Source organism: Dermacentor andersoni, chromosome 9 (assembly GCF_023375885.2).
Source record: "Dermacentor andersoni chromosome 9, qqDerAnde1_hic_scaffold, whole genome shotgun sequence".
Taxonomy (NCBI): domain Eukaryota; kingdom Metazoa; phylum Arthropoda; class Arachnida; order Ixodida; family Ixodidae; genus Dermacentor; species Dermacentor andersoni.
Genome location: NC_092822.1, coordinates 94,206,409 through 94,216,955, shown reverse-complemented (window position 1 = coordinate 94,216,955; position 10,547 = coordinate 94,206,409).

Below are 10,547 nucleotides of genomic sequence, written 5' to 3'. Positions count from 1 at the left end.
CGTGAGCGAAAATTTTTGGACGTCATTACAGAAGACGAGACTTGGGTATTTGAATATGACCTGGAGACCAAAAGGCAATCATATGAGTGGCACACAGACTCGTCCCCTCCCCAGAAGAAATGAAGAAAGCCAGGATGAGCACATCAAAGATCAAGATCATGCTCATCGTTCTTTTTTTACATCCACGGACTGGTTCATCATGAGTTTGAAGAACCTGGAACCACTGTGAACTCGAAATTTTATGTGGATGTCCTCGAAAGACTGAAACGCAGGGTTCAACACATCCGGCCGGACATTGCACACAACTGGAAGTTGTACCACGATAATGTGCTGGCCCACAGTGCCTTCATCGTCACCGACTACCTGGTTAAAGCAGGGGTGCCAACGATCCCCCAGCCCCTGTACAGCCCGGGCTTGGCTCCCCCCCCCCCCCCCCCGACTTTTTTCTGTTTCCATGCCGCAAAACACCCTTGAAAGGCAATCATTTTGGGACAGCGGACGTGATCAAAGCAGCTAGCACCACAGCATTAAAGGCCATTCTGGAGGAGGACTACCGCAATGCATTTGAGAGCTGCAAGTCTCGCTGGAGCCGATGTATTGACGCAAAAGGAGAGTATTTTGAAGATTTTTACACTTTTTGTAACAACAAATTCAATAAATGATTTTTAATCGCCTTACTGACACTACTCTCAGGACAGACCCTGTACATGCACCTTGAAGGTAAGTATGTGGAAAGCATTTCAACCTATGCTTGCTTTTCTGGCATGGAATAAAACGGCCTTTTGTCTCTAAACCACTTACTTTTAAACTATTCCATTTGGTTCATTTTTCTAACTTCTGCAGAGTTGCATTCACAACTTTCATAGTTAACTGGCTCCGTTTTCATTCTTGCTTCCTAAAATATGCCCTCCTGTCATGCATAATTTGGAAGGCCTTCTGTTAGCAATGGGTATTGTATTTCAAGACTATCAGTGCAATGTTGCATGAAGAAACCTATTCTTGGAGTGAATTATTGTTCAGCTTGATATCATGATACTGCTGCATGGTTGTTATTTAACTCTGCAAGAGAATGGTCCTGCCATCCTACCAAGAGTGCATTTCATGGGTATTACTCTCTTTCTTTTGACATTAGTTTATGAGGCTCACAGATATGTATCTGTGTCAACAATAACACCTGACATCTAATTTTGTGCAACATGCACTACATTTAATCAGATAAAAGTTGCATGTTTTGTCTCTTGGACCAGTCTGCTCAGTGGTAGGAGGTCGAGACCACAAATGAGAATGGCTGGCCAAGATCTGTGGTGTATGTCCCGTGTTATGCATCTGACAAGATTTCATGGTGGCAAGAAGACATGTCAGACATGATGTGATCTTTGTAGTTATTGTGCACAGAGTTATCAGCATGATAATATCCTTAATGCTATAAAGAGTACCTCTAGCAAGCAGTCTATATGCTTATGCCTTTTTGTTGCTTATGGCAACAAAATCCAACATCCTTTGAAACATGCTCACTTGCTGTCTGATGCACAAAATGAAGAATGCTGCCTTCTCTAAATTTATTAGCAACAAGAAAGCCACTCTGGAAGCAATTATATACATACACAGCAACACACACTAAAACCTACAAATGGGAGAAAAAACACAAACTAGGCTAACAATAAAAGAAACCTGACACCCAAGAAGTGTTACACGTTACTCAAGTATGCACATTCAACCTTAGTTAGAGAGATAGATGGTCGACTCCCGCACTCCTGTGCATGCATGTGGATATGTTAAGCCTCAGCTGCTCTTTCTATATAACTATCCCCATGTTTGTGAAATCTGGTGTACAACCGCAAGAACAATGATGGCTTGACAGGTGGTTCACCTTTCAATGAGTTCTATAAGGAGGATGCATCAACTCTTCCAGCCAATGTACACATTACCACATGAAAGCAGCAGCTTATAAACAGCACAACACCATACAGCACAAATTATATATTTGCCACGTGTTATTAAACTTACATCATTAAAGTACATTAGAATCGGTGCTAAGGCTGGTGTACAATATATGCATATACTTTAAACAATCATAAATAATGCAGGAGCTTGGAATATGATTGACTATTCTCGGAACTGCTTTGATAATACAAAAGTCAAGGCTTTCTTTTTGGCATCACCCACTCCAATTCGTTTTCTATTTTTTTTCCAATTGAAGCATTGGCAAGGTTTGTGCCATGCGCTTCGACTGTGATTCTTCCTTGTTTGCGCACGGCCATGATCATAATACAAGAAAATCGCCCTAGTAACGCAGTGGTCCCTGCCTACTTTTTCATACACTTTACCGCAATACATTACGTATGCTTCACCGCATAACATAACTGTATTGCGGCAAAGCTAATTTTATGGAACTGACATTATGTAACGGATCTTTTGTCCTTCTGCTGCTCGCATGAGCATAAGCTCGAAAAACCACAAAATACAGACTTGGTTGCTGCTGGTTGATTTCTAGCTAACATTTCGAGACGTCCACGTTGTTTACAAAAAATTTGGTGAAGTTTCTCGCGCTCGGACGCGCTTCAAAAGGCAGTGTGACCACCTATAATTAAGGCAGTCATAAGCGCCAACGAAATCCACACAAGGTACATCAACTTCCACAAAGCTACTGCGCAACGCCATCAACAACTGGCACAGGGGCCACCCAGGAGCTGGCAAACGCTGCGATGACATCCACACAAACCACGTCGCTTTCCACAAAGCTATTGGGCAACACGATCAGTCACAGGCACAGGTGAAGTCCGCAAAACACTACATGGGCAGAACTACTACGGCCATACTCAATGACTTCGCCACAAGCTCTCACATTTAACGACATCAAACAGCTAAAATTACTTCTCCACAGCCACGGACACAAGCGAAGACCGCACCATACCGCACGGGTAGAACGGAAGCACCGATTCAAGGCTCTCGTCGCGTTCATCGCTTTAGCGCCACCTATTTAAAAATAATATACGGAGCCAAGCCAAACCATTATTTAGCGTCTATTTGGGTGAACCTAACGCTTTTGGGCCCTAAGCGTTCGAACGACCAGGGCACTATAACGCTTACCCCCCCTTTCCACTCCGTCGACCGGGTCGTAGGAACGGCGGCCTTAAATATATAACAGACAGAAAGAAAGAAACGAAGAAAGAATGAAATAGGCACGCGTTTGAATTGGGTGAATGCCGTAATCAGACAATTGTGAGCTACGATTATTGCTTGGAAAACTTATCAAGGCATGTAAAAATGGGCACTTTCGGCGAGATTTGACGCGTGCTTAACGCATTCACTATCCCCTAAACTTTGCCAAGACAGATGCTGCCACTTAAGGCATCGCTATTGCGTCAAGTTCGAATTATCTGGCAAAGGCAAATTTTAGGATCAAAGTAACGAAAGCCTAGGCCCATAGAGATCTATGGGTGCCAGCCAGGACCTTAGGCCTAGACAAAAGTGAAAAATCGAAATGACAGGTGTCAAATTAGCAGAAGTCTACTGTAATCATGCTTATGCCTCAAAACCTAATATATAATATTTTAGATTTTGCATAATTGTTAATTATGCTGCATCAGTGATTAAGCTAATAAGCTGACTTCATAAAATAGAGCAACTCGTGATGACTTAGACAATATTCAATCGCCTATAAAGCACTACTTAGCCAAAACCTTCTAATTTTGCACTTGGAGACATTAGTAAAGCATGCTTGCAGAGGTTTTGCAAACTTCGTGCGCTCGCAATGGCAACAACGAAAACATTGACACTGTCTATGTTTTATTTCCTTGTACCGTAGTGGCCAAACGCCAATTGAAATTTTGCCAAAGACCACAATATAAGACAAATGTAAAGGTTTTCTTTCTTTTTGAAAAGATTTGTCGACAACGACCTATATATATTCTGGCTCTCACAGCATTCATTACTGCCCCTGTAGTTTTATATAGTCGCACACTCGCCTGAACCTGCTCTTGCCCCGGCATGGAAAAATACTGCGGCCACTCAACAAAGCCAAGAGGCTCACCAATGGAGGAGTAGTCCGACGCATGGAAGGTTCTGAACGAAGAGCTAAAAAGCCGCGCCGAATTGTCATAGTCCTCGGTGAGCACAGCGCCATACAACACATCGCCGGCACCGTTGAAGGTCACCTGGCACTGCTCCAGAGCCGGGACCGAGTGCAGGAGCCGGAAAGTCCGCAAGTCCCACACTTCAGAGTTCGAGATCACCTGGTGTGGGAATTGAGCACATTTTCATTTTACACAACCACAATGCACACAAACACAAAAAAAAGAAAATATTACTGGTATTTCAAAGTACCCTCAAAGGCCCTATTTCATGGTTATTGCATAAGAAGGAGGCCATAGATTCAACAAAATGATGCATACAGTTGACGTCACCTATAACTATACCGCTTCAAACAACATATCAGATGTAACAATGAGGAGCGTGAAATTTTGCGTATGGTCTATGGTAAAATAAGCTGCGTACTGCATGGCGTTATTGCTCTTCCTAAGGCGTATTGGTTTTAATGATTATGTCTGGCTACTGTGTGTCTGGGAAATCCTGGGAAACAAAGTAAAAAATGTAAGCCGCACCCGCATGGTTTGCCTCACACCATGCCTTTCACAACTCCAAAACACAAGTGGCAGGGGTGCAGGAGGCAGGCGCATTCACTCGGCCAGGCGCCGTGCAAGCCACACAGGCAAATGCGGCAAAGTCAAGACATCTTTTTGTTTGTTTTTCTTTTCCAGCATTTCGTGTCTCCACAGAAACCCAGGACCCGTATTTATTGGAGCATTGTAGTAAGTGGTTTATTTTACCATACAACACAAATGCTCACGGGCATGGCAGTTATAAGTGGGTCTTATTGCACTTTCCTTCTTTTTTGTGCAAGCCGGTTATAACACTTATTGGTTATAGCAATGGAATTTTACTAGCATTTGAGTATTATCATAAATGGGTTTCACTGTTGAAATGTATTCACAGGAAAGGCAATACATCAAACAAACAGAGGCTAAAAGTAATTTTCATGTTAATCAAGTGTGCGATACCGATTAAGTGAAACAAGCATCAAACACAAACATAAGCGCACAGAAAATGCTAATACAGTGAAATCCTGATATAACAAACTTCAAGGAAGTGAGGTAAATTGTTCATTATTATGAAAGATCGTTATAGTCAAAACGCCAAAATTAACCATTCTGCCCATCAACCCATCAGTTCGCAAGTTGTCACTATTTGAGCTATCCGCCAAAAGGGCGCTGTTGGCTCTCGGCCATGCGCTGTTGCTATATTCTATAGATCCTGCCGCCACGCACCACCGAAGCACTGTATAATAAGAGTGACGTGCGCAAAACAGACGCTAACGCCAAAAAAAAAAAAATACCAACGAAAAGGTAGCTCCATGTTGCATCTAAAACGCAATGTTTCTTGCTTTTTGTATGTTTTACACATTTCTTGCCATGGACAACGCAACTGTCTCGCTTTGAGGCAAACACCCGAAGTATTCCAAAGCGCAAGCGCACGTAAACGACACCGTCTGGAAAGTGCAGAGTGCGACTATGTGGCATTTCCGTGAGTATGTATGTTACACTTCCCCACACGCGTAGCTAGTACGGCCACAGAAAGAAGCGTGAAAAAAAGAGGCGTGCGCAGAAATGAGGGTGAAAAAAGGAAGAGATGCGCCTCCATTGCTGGGTGACACTTTTCTGGGCGGGGCATGCACTCACAAAACCTGACGCGTCGTCACCTCCGCTCGCCCGCATTCTTTTTTTTTTCTTGGGCGTCGTCTCAGGTTTTCCGAACCCATGCGCCACGACATCCGCTCTCTGCACCTTTAGCAGGGTGCACTGTTGGGCAAGTTGGTTCATTGTAATAGGAAACATTGATTGCGCTTTCTAGACAATCACATCTTTTCTATCTTTTCACATCTTTCAATCTTTTCTAAAAAGAAAGAAAACTTTTACATTTGTCTTATATTGTGGTCTTTGGGAAAATTTCAATTGGCGTTTGGCCACTACGGTACAAGGAAATAAAACATAGACAGTGTCAATGTTTTCGTTGTTGCCATTGCGAGCGCACGAAGTTTGCAAAACCTCTGCAAGCATGCTTTACTAATGTCTCCAAGTGCAAAATTAGAAGGTTTTGGCTAAGTAGTGCTTTATAGGCGATTGAATATTGTCTAAGTCATCACGAGTTGCTCTATTTTATGAAGTCAGCTTATTAGCTTAATCACTAATGCAGCATAACTAACAATTATGCAAAATTTAAAATATTATATATTAGGTTTTGAAGAATAAGCATGATTACAGTAGACTTCTGCTAATTTGACACCTGTCATTTCGATTTTTCACTTTTGTCTAGGCCTAAGGTCCTGGCTGGCACCCATAGATCTCTATGGGCCTAGGCTTTCTTTACTTTGATCCTAAAATTTGCCTTTGCCAGATAATTCGAACTTGACGCAATAGCGATGCCTTAAGTGGCAGCATCTGTCTTGGCAAAGTTTAGGGGATAGTGAATGCGTTAAGCACGCTTCAAATCTCGCCGAAAGTGCCCATTTTTACATGACTTGAAAAGTTTTCCAAGCAATAATCGTAGCTCACAATTGTCTGATTGCGGCATTCACCCAATTCAAACGCGCGCCTATTTCATTCTTTCTTCGTTTCTTTCTTTCTGCCTGTTATATTTTTAAAGAAATTTGGGTCGACAATTGCCTGCACATTGCACATCGGATACGAAACTAAAACTGCCTTCATGGCATTCTTACACTTTACCGTATAACACAAATGCAATGCGGCAAAGCTGACTAGAAAAAAATAACTGTGTGGGAAAGCTGATTTGAGAAAACCGGCTGCCATTGGGCAACAATTTTTCTCGCTAAAATATCGGGTGCGCATCAGATTTCTACTTCGTTTAACAGCTTTAATGTAATTTGTTTAATATTAACGTCAGTTGTTTTACGACCATATTTTGCTCACGGTGATGTGTTCCGCTAATATAACAGGTTCTGAGCATTTTGGTTGCCTAGCTGGAATTGTTATATTTCAATGTAAGGTCCAAGTGCATGTTCTCGAACACCCTTCTTGCTTCAAGCTGAGTAAAGCGAAGATTTTTCTCATAACATTTGTCCACTCAGATATTCTCATTTTCTGGGGAAAAAAGAAGGTAGTAGAAACGCCTCTGCAGGAGGCATATAAGCTTTTCTTTTGAATTTCATTTGTCAAGACATATATCTAACAGTTATTAAGTGAAACAACATTGTCATGGTAAGCGCTAACAAAGAAAGTTCATTCACAATGCACAGGACAGTTTTCTTTAAATAACACCAGCTCATCAAAAAAGCGGCATTTTCCATGCAGGTGTTGTATATTCATAAAAAAAATGTCTGTTATAAAAACAAGAGATAACAGTGAACAGGTTAGGGAGTTGCACAATATTTCTTGTACCAGAACAGCGCAAGAACGGCTGCTGGTCACCACAACTGCAAATACATCAACATTCAACATGGCAAAGAGAACCTCGAAGTCATGCCAATCTCATCTGGATGTAATCCTTCACGACAAGGTTGCGTGATTGGCTGATGATTTACGTATGCTAGCGTTTCCCAAACCATGGGATGCATCGTCTCTCAGGGGGCGCCCCAGATCTCCCGGGGCGGGGGGAAGAGAGGCCGTGAAACCTCACCATTATTGTGAACTGTAAATTTTAGTTATATAACAGAGTTCGCATAGCGAACATGGCGGGTATAAGTGTAGACTTGTAGTGTGCATCTGCAATGAGTGAGACCCCCATCTGGTGATGCTATGTTCAACTACTAAAGTCGGCAGGATATTTATTGCAATGATCAGCTGTGTTTCACTCATCCGCTGGCGTGAGCATGCCAGCCCCATCAGAGTCGTCTCGAAGATATTCGCGCTTTCTTTTTTCAATGTGAAGAAGTGATGTCTCCCGCTTTACATCGGCGCTGCAGTCGAATCTCAATTTAACGAAATCCGCTATATAACGAACCTTTTTTTTTCGACGTTAGTTTAGTCGAAACCGCATAATTTTTTTTTTGTTCCTGAGATTAAGCGAATTTGGTTCCACAATTTCGATTTAACGGATACGCATACATGTACGTAAGGCCTAGGTGACAAGTAAGAAAGAAAAGGTCGTCCGACAGAATTAGCTCTCCCGCGTTCACGTGTAAACGACACCGGCGAGTGGCCAAAAAACACCGCCCTTCGGGCGCAGGACGGATTAATGACGGAAAGCGCCGATGTGGCCACCTGCCCTGTCTGTGTACGAAAACCGAGCTTGGCGAGCGCCATTTGTGCTGTCGGATGTGCTCTTAACCCGCAATGTGCGATTCTAGAGTGCTCAACAGCCAAACGCGTCAGCGGACGGGCGGTACCTCAAGCAGGAGTAAGCTTTGAGCGCCTCGGCTATGACGAAATCGGAACGGTCGCGTTGTCTCGGTCTTGCCGAGAACTATGGTGCGTTATTCGTTCAAAGGTAAATGAGGAAGCAGTTACCCGACCTTGGGCTTTGCATATAATCGAGGAAACGTGGATGTATCTGCTCGGGGTGAAAGTAGAAGACGGCTGGAAGATTCGTAGCGCAGAGGTATAGAATGAAAGAATAGAATGAAAGAATAGCGTTGGTCTTTAGGGCAATACGTTTAAAGTTACGTCATTAACACGAACCACGGGTCTTAAGGGCCGGAACGATAAACATAACGAGCTTGAATCCTCCTCCGCTAATCCATTTCGAATTGGATGCTCATAAAATCGAGCCCTTCAGTAAATATTGGCCTCGCAAATCAATATGCCATTAAAATAAAGGAATACAAGTCAATGACAGCACGGAGAAGGAAAGAATCTAGAAAAAAGTATGACGTCCCGGCGCCAGCCTTTCCGAGCCAACTCTCCGTCCCAAGTCGTCCTCATCACTTTTTTCTCTCTCGTATGCGTCCTGAAGTTGAGCCCAACACACAACGCTGCATGCGCTTGGCGAACTTGGTCTAGTGTATAGTTGGTTCCCGGTAGGTTTTAGTCGATGCGCTCTGGTTCGAGGTGTTCTTTGCCACTCGCTCTGCGGATATTTTCTTTCGGCACGCTTGTGCAACTTCGCTCATTCGATGCAACGTACGCATTTATCATATATTTGTTGGAACGTACGGCAGATGTAGAGACGACACGTTAGTGGCAACTACCCACTCTGGGGATTGACCAGGAACCGGGTAGTTCAACATAAAATAAGAAAAAATATATATATAAATGATTGTAAACAAAATTTTAGAAGAGGTAGAGCGGCAACCACACGTTGCTGCTGCACCCTTCTCGGTAGAGCGCGGCGCTGGAAGACACTCAAACCTACCGCGACAAGATCACGTTCTGTGCCTACTTCTTTATGGCTTCCAATTTTATCACGTAACGCTCCCTCCCGGCTTTTCATCTCCTCCATGAATGACGTAGAAGAGCGTTGGCGGGTCGTGACACTGACACTGACACACGTACACACTGTCGCCACCTGACGGCGGCTACGTAGGCGCCTTCTGCCTGAAGCTTTTCTCTCGACGCGACCTCTGCCACACGCGCTGGTGCTTTTCAATTCGCAATTATTGTGTCGAATTTATTCGGGATTCGGTTCATAAATGTTCACTAACAAGACGATATCAACCATGTCTGTTCTAAGAACCTACGAGAATTCTTCACCGATGATGCACGGAAAATTCGAAGTAACGAAATTCGCGATTTAAGGAAGTTTCTCGTTCCAAGAACGACTTCGTTATATCGTGGCTGGACGTGTTCACTAGCTAGAGTTGCCTGTTGTATACTGTGGTAAACTGTGGTATACTGTGGTATGTATATTCATATTGACACGTGTACTTATATTTATCGGGCGACCACGTTTCGCCGCCTAACAAATCTTATCGCACAGCGCGGGACGCGCTTGCATGTATCCGAAGTTTCTGGAAAGTTATCGATGCTTCTATCCACAGTCTGTTGTCGACGAACCTTCTGTTATCTGATTTATTCGCCTGACTCGAATGGTGTAGAACTTTGTGGAAGGCACGCGGGTCCCAACGATTAGTCTGGAACATTCGACGATCCTGTATAAAAGCCGACGCGCTTGACCCGCTGATCAGATTTCCGACGATCGCCGACTGTGTTCGCCGCTTTCGTTGTGCTATAAGTGTAGCCTGTTTTGTGGGCACAAGTTCGCCCAATAAAAGTTAGTTTTCTCGTTCACAGTATTGCTACTGTGTTCTTCTACGTCACCACCACGTGACATCTGGTGGAGGTGCTTTGCGTTCATGTACCGGACGCCCCCACAAAGCCGTGACCCAAGCCCTCACTCGGAAGACACGAACGTCGCCAAGAACCAGCGAGGTAGCCGCAGGCTGCAAGGACTGCCCCCGGAGCACGGACTTTTGCCTGAGACGACTAGGAAGATGGCCACCACGTCAACCCCAATGGCAGCCCCATCGTCACCCGTCGTGCTGCAGCAGCCCAGGGAGCCTCCGACGTTCCGCGGTTCAACTTTCGAGGACCCGG